The sequence below is a fragment of the Colossoma macropomum genome, unplaced genomic scaffold (assembly GCF_904425465.1).
Source record: "Colossoma macropomum unplaced genomic scaffold, Colossoma_macropomum, whole genome shotgun sequence".
Classification (NCBI taxonomy): Eukaryota; Metazoa; Chordata; class Actinopteri; order Characiformes; family Serrasalmidae; genus Colossoma; species Colossoma macropomum.
The window spans coordinates 16,877,311-16,889,331 of NW_023494794.1; the positions used below are offsets into that span (position 1 = coordinate 16,877,311).

Here is a 12,021-nt window from a genome sequence, read left to right on the forward strand (position 1 = left end):
ACATTCGTGAGCTGACCACAGGCTTGTTCATTGTTCGTCAGACAATGTTAATGAGTACACCATCGCTCTCCAACTTCACAAGGTGTGGGACTGGATTGGAAAATTCACACTTAGTTACCACTCAAATGTAGCTCAAACTTTTTTATGGTTAATCAAAAACATAAATGCATTTATTCTGATTTCAAATGTACGAAAAAAAAAAACAATGATTAGCTGATTTGGAGGCAGTCTATGCTGACATTGAAAAATCAATCACACTTATGCGGGATGTGTGGGTGTTTGTTCAGTCTACAAAATTGTATAACTGAGCATGACTCCGAAGCACTAGACAGACAACTTTGCTCAAGCTCAGTAAGATATAGATTCCACTCTTTTTGTATTGAGATCAGTCACTGTGGAACTGGCTAATGCACTCAGTCATTTTATGATCCACTTATCAAAGGAAAAGCCATTTCAGTGCATAGCTGAATGAGAAGGTAAAATGTGGCTCTTTTCGGTTTATTAGTGTTTTAGACATTGAAATAAGCAAATGGGTTCAACCCAGTACTTTTAAAGTCTAAACGTTAACATTAAGTCTAGTCAGCAAGATTACAGCCTTTTTGAATATAATTCATTTTCATTATCACAGTTGAAGAAAGATCTTAGAACACACTAGGCTAGATTTTTTATAAATAAAACCTTTGAATCACTTTATGTTTAATAAAAAAAAAAAATACACTTTGTAAAAATAATCCCTACCTGCAACTTTATGCCCCTTTAAATTCTTAGTCTGGCCTTAAATGAAACATGACCGAGACTGCAATACCTGATGAAGGTCTTTAGTGGGCGCCACCAATATCAGCACTGTGGTTTTCTTTGCTGGTGTTGGACCATTCTCCCCGTTTTTCCCATCAGAATCTGCCAGAACATTGTGCTGCTTTAGCTCCAGTACTGTCCCAGGATTTGTAGCCACTTGTTCATTCTTCTCAGTAGGTGGCTCTGTGGTAACATCCTTGCATGCTGACAATCCCGAAAACCATCCAGATACAGACAACCAAATGTCCTTCAGCATCTTAAGAAGGATGCTACAGATGGTTAGATGATTTTTGTGTGAATAATGAAAAATAGATACTGGGTCACTGTCCTCAGGTTTAACTTTGTATGTGTTATATGCACTTCCTTATGTTCTATGCAAAAAATAATTCACAGATGCTGGAGCATGTGCGTAAGGCACTGAGACACAGTGTGCTGGGCCAGGAGGAAGAGGGCAGCTAAGGACACTGGCAAAATGCAGCCTGGCTTCTTCAACACTCAGATACACACTCGCACAACCCGAGGAGCAAACCAAGTCTCCCAGTCCTCTTACAAATGTAAACCATTTCAAACTTCTGCCAGTACCAAAAAGGACACTGAATTCCACCGCATGAAGGAATTTTTTGCACCTTGCTGCTTTAAAAGGTCCACCAGCATAAGAAACAATGAAATTGCAGATCATTCCTTAAAACCCAAAGAGAGTAAAACTATTAGAGGAATTTCCCACAGCATCTGAAGAAGAACAATAAACAGCAAAATGAAAAAAAGCAGCTTCTCCCACTCTGCAGAAAGCAGTCTGCTGCTGCTGCCGGTCAGTTCCACGCTAGCCGCCTCCACAGCCGGCAAATAGTGATGCAGTTAAAATAAAAAAGGTGCAACCTCACTGCAGCCTTACTTCACCCAATCAGAGCTGCCCACACTGATAAGTCCAGCCCCCAGAGTGCCCAAACAACCTGTGAGAGGCCAGAAGACTGAAGACTAATGGATCGATCTCTTGCCATTCAGCAGTGTGGAAAATCTGCTGACCTTTTTTTTTTTTTTAAACAGCCACACTGCTCTTTTTTTCCCCCTTAGTCATTCCGTCATTGCCAGGATCACCATGGAAACCTCATCCAAGAGGGGTGATTCCTCAGACAAAGCATGTTACTAAGCAGTTACTCTTTACACATCTGTGAGTGCATGTCGTCGTTTTTTCAAAACATTTTGTAGAAAACGTATTGAAGTCATTACTCTCATATGAATCTCAGTTCAATCAGTTTTAGAGCTATGTTTTTTTTCTGAATATAAAAAGAAGCTCCCTCCACCCTGGTTTTCCTAATGACATCCAGGAGAATCCAAAACCTGTGTCTCATTCTATTGATCACACTGAAAAGAAAAAGAAAAAGAAACTACTGCACAACAATAAATCACACCACATCGAGGAAACCTAGCATAGAACAGAGGTGCTGCTCCTGAAGAAGTACCACCCTGCTAAGTTTAGCTCCAGCCCAAATCTAGCACACTTGATCCAGGTAATGAAGGTTTTTAGGGGTGTCTGAACATTGGAGGCAGGTGTGTTGGATCAGAACTCTCCAGGGTGGTAGATAATTAAGGACCAGGACTGAGCACTGCTGGCCTAGAATTTGCTGGAGCTGAATAGGCCGTGCTATTCTCAGTGTTTATTGGCTTTGGGTAAACTGTGAAGGACTGATAAAATTCAACAGCACAATATTTTCCAAACATATATCACAGTATTTGATGAAATTTAAGTTTGCATTTATAATGTGACAGGAAACCTTCTTATGTACTGCTACTCTATGTGAATATCTTTCAAACATGACCTAGCTTGTTTTGATTGGACTGTTTTGTTCTGTTTTCTTCTCTCTTTCTTCTTAAAGGGAAACTTGATACAGTATTGTAAACAATAACCAGACAGTAAGCACACTTGCAGAAATGAAACCTTACTATTACAATTTGAGGTGTTCTAAAGCATTCAGCCAATGACAGGAAATAAACAGATAAAAAACAAATAATTTTGCCACTTGGCAACAGAACACAATAAAATTACAGACAGAAAATAGAACAGAATTATTACGGTTATAATGCTTACCATCCATCAATATCGCTAAAACTGAAAGTCAATATCACAGTTTACTGGTATAGAAAATATATCACCTAGTGTTATGATTAAGCATCTTTATGAAGGTACAGCTTGTGAGATGAATTCTCTGATAAACCCTGTAAGCATAGCCAGACTTTACAAACATTGTACCTGGCTAGTATGAATACAAATTCTGTCCCTGTTAATTGATATAACCAATTAGAAAGTGGCTACAAACTGAGAACCTTTTTACTTTCGTTAATAGAATGTAACTAAAGTTAAATATCAGACATTATTGAGTGATGGAGCATTATTATGTGATGATCACATAAGACGCTACAGCTTTAAATACAGTAATGAGATAAGTAGAGTGTGCCCTCTGTTGGTTATCTCTGTATAAGTAGAGTGTGCCGTCTGTTGGTTATCTCTGTTGGTTATCTAATGGAGCATTATTATGTGATGATCACATAAGACGCTACAGCTTTAAATACAGTAATGAGATAAGTAGAGTGTGCCCTCTGTTGGTTATCTCTGTACCCACATAGCACAGCTTCAGGTTTATTTCAGAGAAGTTCAGAAAAAAACAAAATAACATGCATCATGTAACACTGCATAGAGTCACATGTTTCCATTTTAAAGTAAAATACCAAGATTTCTTCAAATGCATCTACTCAGACACACACTTAAAGGGGTTTTTCTGCAATTTTATAAAATGTCTGCATAATCTAATGTTAGAGATGTAAATGTTAAACAATTTATTCAGGTTTGTTCACATTTGGCAGGTTTGGTTCAATTAAAATGAACCCTGGCTCAAGCAAGAACATGGTCATGTGAACCCTGGTAAGTGCCAAATAGGCAGACTGAGAACAGTCTTTTCAGGGGTTTTGGTCTGCTTATTTTGTGCACATTCAAAGTTCGCACAGCAGTGTTCTCAATTGTTCTAATGCTTTCAGATGAACAGTGTCATTCAGTTGAAATATGAACACAAAATGGACCAAAAACATCTAAACAGACCTCTTCGTAATAAACCTTCTTTGGTATTGCAACAGACACATTACTGACTGTTTTTACATGAGTACAGACATTTCCTAATGCGCTCTGAGTAACTATGAAACAGACGAATAGGTTTTGGTTTTAAAATGTGTCTGAGGCACATTAGAAGCCATTATGAAATTCACTATATAGCTATACTATTCACCATGCACATCAATATTACATAAAGTTTGTCATTTTCTAAACATGGTAAGACATTCAATACTGCATGTTTTCAGAGCGACTTCACTCCGCTGTGGAGAAATGCACAGATGGCTTATTGCCCTAGAACAGTAGTTTCCAACCCAGGTCCTGGAGTATCCCTGTCCTGCACATTTTAGTGTCTTCCCTGCTCCCAGCACACCTGATCCAACTGACCATGTAATTAACAAGTCTTTCTTGAGTTGAACTGAGCAGGAAAACACAAAAATGTACAGGGCTGGGGTACTTCAGGACCACGGTTGTGTTCTACCATAATACAAAACGTACATCATTGAATATGTCCAACAGTCAAGTCAAGTCAAATTTATTTATATAGCGCCTTTTACAACAGATGTTGTCACAAAGCGGCTTTACAAAGAATCCAGGTCCACTCCCCCAGTGAGCAAGCCTTGGCGACAGTGGCAAGGAAAAACTCCCTCAACAGGAGGAAGAAACCTTGAGAGGAACCAGACTCAAAAGGGGAACCCATCCTCCTCTGGTCGACACCGGTTAAGAGGACAGACACAAAACAGTATAAGTGGATAAGGTCTGGTAACTGTAAGTGAACCTGAAGTACAATACAACAATTCACCATTTTTGCTTTGACCTAGACCAAGGGAACAAAAAATACAAATGTAAGCATGCCCTCAGAATGGTTTTTATATATAATGCTGATAACAGTACAGTAATGGTAAATCTGGAAAAGAATATTCCCCATGGATTTAAATTTTAGGCCAAAGAATTTCTCTCAAAAGCTATTTAAGCAATAGAACACGATAGAGAGTGTGTTATCGCGAAATAACATCACATGATGTTACTGGCGATAACATACAACCTTGAATGTTCTATTGCCTTTATACAACAGTTAAATAAATAAAGTAAGAAATAAATAAACTGGGCCGTGGACGTGGCATTTAATGTTTTAATGTTAGCAATTCCTTACACCAAATTATAGTTCTTTAACAAGCAGCTTGTTACTACGTCAGAGTAACAAACTCTGTTCATTCGCTGCACAGTCTGCTGTAAGCCGCGCCTTCTGAAGTACGGACTGAGCCATACAACTACCGCAATATCAAGTTTAGCTCAGTTTTGTCAATTTTTGCTAGATCAATATTAATGTTGTTTTGTTCCAGGCAGTCTGTTTGGCAAATGGTATCTTATTTGGCAAATGGTATTCGGCTCATTTCTGGCTAATTCCAGGTTGCTTAGGTGTTCTTCTGTCACAGCTGCCGACTGAAAAGCTTGCTCGTTGGTAATGATAGTTTTGGAATTTAGTGTAGTCTCATCTTCAGAGTCTGACCAAATCGGCTGTAGGTCAAATGTAATCTTAAAAGTATCCATTTTCTGTTTGTGCACAAAGTAAGAAGTAAAAACGTTCAAATGGCTTGAGCGTCTCCTACAGCTGTCAATGTTGCTGCTTAGCAATGGCGTCTCAGCGGAGTGATACAGTGTTTGTGAAAAAAATTTGATGTTATGGCGAAATAAAAACACGATTAGAATGCTTCTCAACAAATCAGCTTGCGTGGCCGGAACTAAATGTTGTATAATGTAAAATAACGTCTCAGGCATCAGGCAGTGCATTCGTAACCATTTTACGTAATTACTTTGTCATGCATAGCTTTTTGAAGCATTAAACTCAGGCATTGGGTTCCATTCACCACCACTATATACAATTCTGACTCAGCAAGTTTCTCTGGCACAGAATTTTTCACATCAAACCACTCTGACTGACATGGCTTAACCATTTAATTATGAAAATTTTGAAAATCTTTGGGATTTTCCTTTAATCTGTACATATGTTTGTATGCTATTTACTTGAGAAAGCTATGTCCCTGAACACCGTGAGTCATGTAGGCTTCATAAGTACTCTCTGTGATTAGAAATGCTGAGGAAGTCTAATAAGCCGTTTGACTTTGAGAGCCCAAGTAAGTGGCACCTGGAGACACCCTAATGATGAGGTTTCTGAGTGTGCTGAATTAATCAGTCAAGATTGGGTTCACTTCTGCACCTGTTCTCCAGTATTCCATGGCACAACTAACAAAACCAGAGCATGAGTGAAGCAGACATTTCTGCTTCTGGCTCAAAGCATTTCTGTAATCGCTCTGGGTTCTCTATTTCCCACTCCTCATTTGCTCACATGTCAGAGAAACCCTGCTCCATGTCCACTCTATATGATCCATTCTTATGATATTTAAGTCCTGAATGTATGGACAAGACACTACACACTTTATTTCATGAATCATATGATTTATAGCTGTTATTAACTGAAAAGTGAATTAAACATTCAAGCTACACAGGCTTTTTTCAGAAGGTTTAGGCTTGCTAGCCCAATCTAAATATCTGCCCAAGGTAAACAAATGCACATACTTTTTAATGTGTTCTTTTTTATCATTCTTGCAAAATGGACAACACAAGACTAACTATGTCTAAAGAACTTTGCTGTGATCTGTGAATTTCCAATATCTTGATCTGCCGAAAAGCTCGTAGACACAGTGTATGAATGGCCATCATGTGCGAGCTACAGCCACTGCTGCATCATTTATGTCACACAGGTAGTCAGTTTGGGGGAAAGAAAGGAACGCATGGCTCACAGGATTGAGCAATTTAGGAGCGATTTCGAAGAGCGAGAGAAAAAATAAAAAATCGGAACAAGTCATGTCGCTGTGCTCCCAGTCCGCTTCGTTCACATGTTCTGAACACAACCATGCAGAGTAAAGGCAATTTATTTAATCAGTCTTGGCCCAGAGCAGAATGGCTCACTTGTCAATAAAGTTTTTGAGTTATCTACGCAATAACCAAAAGTCATATGATAGGATCTGCCCTCAAGAATGCATGCATACCAGCAACATCACGCCATGTTTAGTGTGAGACATGGGAGTAAGGCAGGTTTTCAATTTAGAGATCAAGATCTTATTTTTGTATGTGAAAAAAAATGTCTTTTTACACAAACACTGGTTGGGTTTGCACTCTTAAAGAAGATGGTGCTTCAAGGGTTCTTTAGTAAAGAAATTAGTTCTGTATAGAACCATGCACACTCAATGAAACCTTTGCTTGATTAAAGTGTTCTTCAGATTGATGGAAAATGTGAATAAATGTGCTATAGATGGTTTTTTACAGAATCTTTCTATATAGAACGCTTTGGATAAGGGTTCTATATAGCATCCAAAAGCATTCTTCTATTGTTACAAGCTTGACACCGTAACAATTTTCAAAAAGGTTCTATACAGAACTATCTACAGCACATTCTCTGTCAGTCTGAAGAAATGATGCAAAGAACCCTTTAATCATGCAAAGGGTTCTGTGAAATGATTCACTGAGGAAAAACTTACAAAGTCAGATTTCTTAACAATTGTTGTGACAGGAACCAAAAGTCACAATGTCTTCAACACAAACAAAGCCATTTTATTTACTATCTACAACAACCACTGAACTAACTTGTCCTCTGGGGTTTTTTTTAATGCGCTTTGTTGATAATGGTCAGATATATCAGAGAAAATCTGTATTATCTGAGTACTACTTTGCCCTACAATGACCTGCACATACCTCTCCACTACGCATTCATGTAAAAAAAATACGTTTAAGGGCAAAACCTTCCAGCAACGTTTCAGACATTAGGCAGCAAATTCGTAACCATGTAATACAAGTTTTGTGTGGCATTAAACGATTCAGACATCTGGTTCCTATCATCACTGCTGTGAACAATTCTGACTTGGTAAGTTTCTCTAGAATGGACCATTTCAAATCTAACCACTCTGAATGACTATGTTTTATCAATTCAATTATGCAGACATTTGGAAAAATCTGTGCAATTCCCCTTTAACTAAAACCAAGTGTCAGCTTAATTTTTTAAATGTTTGTTTTAATTATTTGACCACTTTAGTGACCATTTTCAGCAAAAGCAAATTAGAAGCGCTCATAAGAGACCAGAGGAAAAAGATGGATACTGTTATAAAACAGAGGTGGGTGATATGGTAAATCAAAAAAATACAATATCGCAATACGTCAAGAAATTTTCATGATATACGATGTCACAACATTTATTTTTTCAGACATCTGATCAGTCGGAACAGAGAAAAAAGAACCAGTAGTGCTACATTCTAAAAAATACTATCAAAAAATGTGAATACAATGATTTTATTTAATATTTGGCATACTGTGTCGCACTAAATTCAGTTAAATGGGACTAATTGCGCTCTCTTTATAATGAGAATAACTGGTTAGTGTTGTACAAGTACTGACAATATCCACAATACGTTTAGAAAACCATATTGTATTGTGGCAATTTATCACAATAACAATACAGATTGTCATATTACCCAGCTGTAGATGTAAATACAAATACTGAATACTAATTTTCCAATAATGTACTGAAATCTTTACACTGACAAACATACTTCACACAAGAAAAGTGAACACACAACAAAGATGGGCAATATGGTGATAACTGTCGGGATAAATTTTGCTATTGTGATAAACAATATGCTTTTCTGAGCATAGAGTGGATATCTGGAACAGTTAAAGAAGACAGGATGTTTCATTAAAAGAGAGCATTATTAGGCCTGTTTAATTGGATTTAATTCAGTGAAATAAAAAAAAAAAAACACCGTAATCAGAATTGTCTGCATAATGCACTAGTAGTGCATTATGTTTGTGTAGCAAAATATTGTGATGTATATTGTGTATCATGGAAATGTATCGTGATAATCTTGTCATATTGTCCACCCATAATTCATTATGCAACACAAGAGCAAGCTGTGTTCTGAGCACCGCAGCAAAAGGTGCTATAACCATAGCCAAGACAAAGCTGACTTATACCGCTAGCAAACTTTTGCCCAGTGAACTGTCTTTGGCAGACCAGCAGTCTGATGAGTCTCTTGCAGAACTGGTTCCCTCCTCTGCATTCCAACAGAACAGCACACATTCCTCTACAGTCAACATGTATGCTGAGTTTGTATAAAAGTAGACAGAGTTTGACCAATCAGTGTTTTTGGGGCCAATACCAATCATGAATCGTCTTTCAGCACGATCGGCCGACAGCCGATACTGTTTGAGGGCGGGGCTGGATACCACATTCAAAGCTGCAGAGGGCAAACAACGCTTAGATCTTTGTGGCCATAAAACCCTTCGCAAATACTGTATGGACAAATGGCATGGTATAACAAGGTGAACAACAACACAACAAGTAATGTAACTAAGGTTAGCTAGGGTCTAGTGGCAGACATGCACTCTCAGCCTGACACGCACCGCCAGCCTATTAATGAGGTCAGTGCATGCACTGCCATGACAATGTTTTGTCGGTTTGATGAGCAATTAAAAAAAATTTTAAAAATTAAAAACACACACACAGCACTGTTGGGCCAATGACTGACACTGATTTACTGACTTACACTGGAATTAAATAATAAGGTTTTATTGTGTAAATTGCCAATCATGACGATATGCTGGTACCGTTTTAAGATTCCTCTCGACTCACTAAGCAGAAGCAGCCAAATGTTACAGGTTTTACGTCACTAATCAGCTCCCATGATCAGCTAAGTTAGAGAAATATCAGCCGATCACCAATCTCATACTTGGACTGAAAATCATCAGATATCGATACATAGCTGATCAATACTTTTATCTTTACAAGTACCTTGACACTGTTGGCTGATGGTGGTCATTTGTGCTCCTGTTCTTGTGATGAGTATGTTTCTGGCCTAAGATGGAGAGTGATAGGTTGAACACTCACTCATTCACAAAAAGTGATCCAGTGAAGCTGGCTGGCCAAAAGCTTGGGAGGAAATTAATTGGTTGGAAGGCTGAGGGCAAAAGGTCAGGAGAACAAAGATCACACACACACACACACACACACACACACAGTGCAAGCTGCAGAAGAGGAGGAAGGACAAAAGCTTAGTGTTGTCCTGTAAGCTTTTTTTTAATAGTCATTATGGAAACATGCGCGTGCACACACAGAAAAAGAGGGAGAGAGCAATTTTCGGAGGATTTTCGATAGACCACATCCCTTTAAACAGCCTGTATGAGACTGCAATTTTATCGCAAATACAGAACTATTTCTTTTCCACACAAAAAGCAGTACTCTTCCTCTTCCTGACAAATTTGTTAAATAAAGAAACTTAACTTTAACTCATCAATAAAAAGAACTGTTAACTGCACATTTTACAGCCCACACAACAATGCTCTCAACATCTTTAACAGGAAGGTGTGGCTGGAACAAAATTTGCAAACTGTCAGGCTATTAAAATATTTTATTTGCAAAATACTTGGTCTAGATTTTCAGGTCAGCTTCTGGTTCCCAACCTGCTTTTGTATGTGAAGAGAAATTCCCTCTCTTATTCTCTCGCCTTCACAGGCTACACTAGTCACTTTAGGGGCCTATTCTGAAAAGACTACTACTTAACATAACCATTTAACACTAATCTGTTCAAGCCTATTGCGCAAGAACTTCCCATCTTGTTTAAAGTGCTCTGGCAAATTACAGAACAAAGGAAGACATCACATGGTAAATTTCTGTAGTCAGCAGGCCACGTGTGCTGTGGTCTAAAAAAAAACAAACAGAGGCTTTAAAAAGCGTCAAAAAAGGTGTAGAGGAATGATGCCTAAAAGAGAACTACATAAGGAAAAAGAAAACAGTTGAGGCTGTTTTCTCTGAGCAGATGACCATTTCCTGTTCTTAGAGAAAAGCTCCCACAGTTTGAGTCAATGTGGTACAGTGATCAGAGGACTGGATCTGCTCATCTGAGAGAAGCTACTGTAACTGACCAGACATTACTTAAGCCTAATAAACACACACATGCACACACAGTGCAAGTAAGTTGTAGCACAGTAAATCAGAACTGACAGTAGGTCCCATGAGCTGGCAGAAGTAGGCCACATTCCAGGCTATATTAGTATCCCAGGCATTCAGGAACACCCTGATCCACAAACTCTGCTTATACTGAGATCATTGAGACCACTCCGGCTTAAGCAGTAATGCTCTAATGCAGCACTGACATGGGCACTTTGCTTCAAAAGAACACCATGCAACCACTAAGATACAGTCTCAGAGCAGGGCCGTACAATATGGGCAACATAGTAGCATTGGGATTTTATTGCTACGTACTAACTGCGATAGTTCTTGCAATATATTAAAAATACATTGGCAAACCTATAACATGAGATGGCTAAAGATTGTCTCACACTATTTTAACCAACATATGCCCAAAAGTTTGTCAACATCTGCTCATCTAATATTTCTTCTGAAATCAAGGGTATTCATAAAGAGTTTGTCCACCTTCTACTCTTCTTGGAAGGCTTTACACTAGATGATGGAACTTGGCTGTGATGGTTTGGTTGCATTCAGCCACAAAAGCATTAGTGAGGTCAAGTACTGATGTTGATAAGTTCTGGATCACAAACTCGTTGCAAAGTTATTGGATGGAGCTCAATCAGTCCTGACAATGCAGTTCCACTGCTGCACAGCCCAGTGCTGGGGGGCTTTACACCCTTCTAGTCAGTTTTTGCTCTATTCGCAATACTTTTCTATGACGATTATAGAAGTTGTGTGTGCGCAGCTGAACACCCATGTCAACAATGTGTTTACCTTAAAGTAGCTGAATTCACTAATTAGAAGCAGTTTACTTCTACTGGATTACATGAGTCAAAGCACCGAGCAAGAAGGTGAACATACAACACATAGAAATAAACATGCATGTTTTAGCCTTCTGCAGTACCAATTTACCAAAGGCTAATATTTCAACAACTATTCATAAATGCTCTATTGTGCAGCTCCGTCTCAGAGCTAGGTCGAACATGAAAGCCAATGTTGTTAATTCATAAACAGAATGATTCCCTCTTAAGCATCATTGCAAACAATATTCTAAATCTGACTACAATACTTTGAACAACTGTGTGCTAGTCATTTGCACCATAATCAT

The 12,021-nt window shown here is 38.5% G+C and overlaps 1 protein-coding gene across 2 annotated transcripts in view; it reads right to left on the reverse strand.

The window, feature by feature from the left end:
- Positions 1 to 12,021, reverse strand: part of slc25a25b (solute carrier family 25 member 25b) — a 29,063-nt gene that overhangs the window by 14,477 nt on the left and 2,565 nt on the right. Inside the window, exon 1 of one of the 2 annotated variants that reach the window (XM_036580404.1) lies at positions 806 to 893. The exons of the other annotated variant lie outside the window; for it this stretch is intronic. The gene's annotated coding sequence lies outside the window, so the exon portion shown is untranslated. Of the gene's footprint in view, positions 1 to 805; positions 894 to 12,021 lie in introns of those variants that run through there. 2 annotated transcript variants of the gene reach the window in all.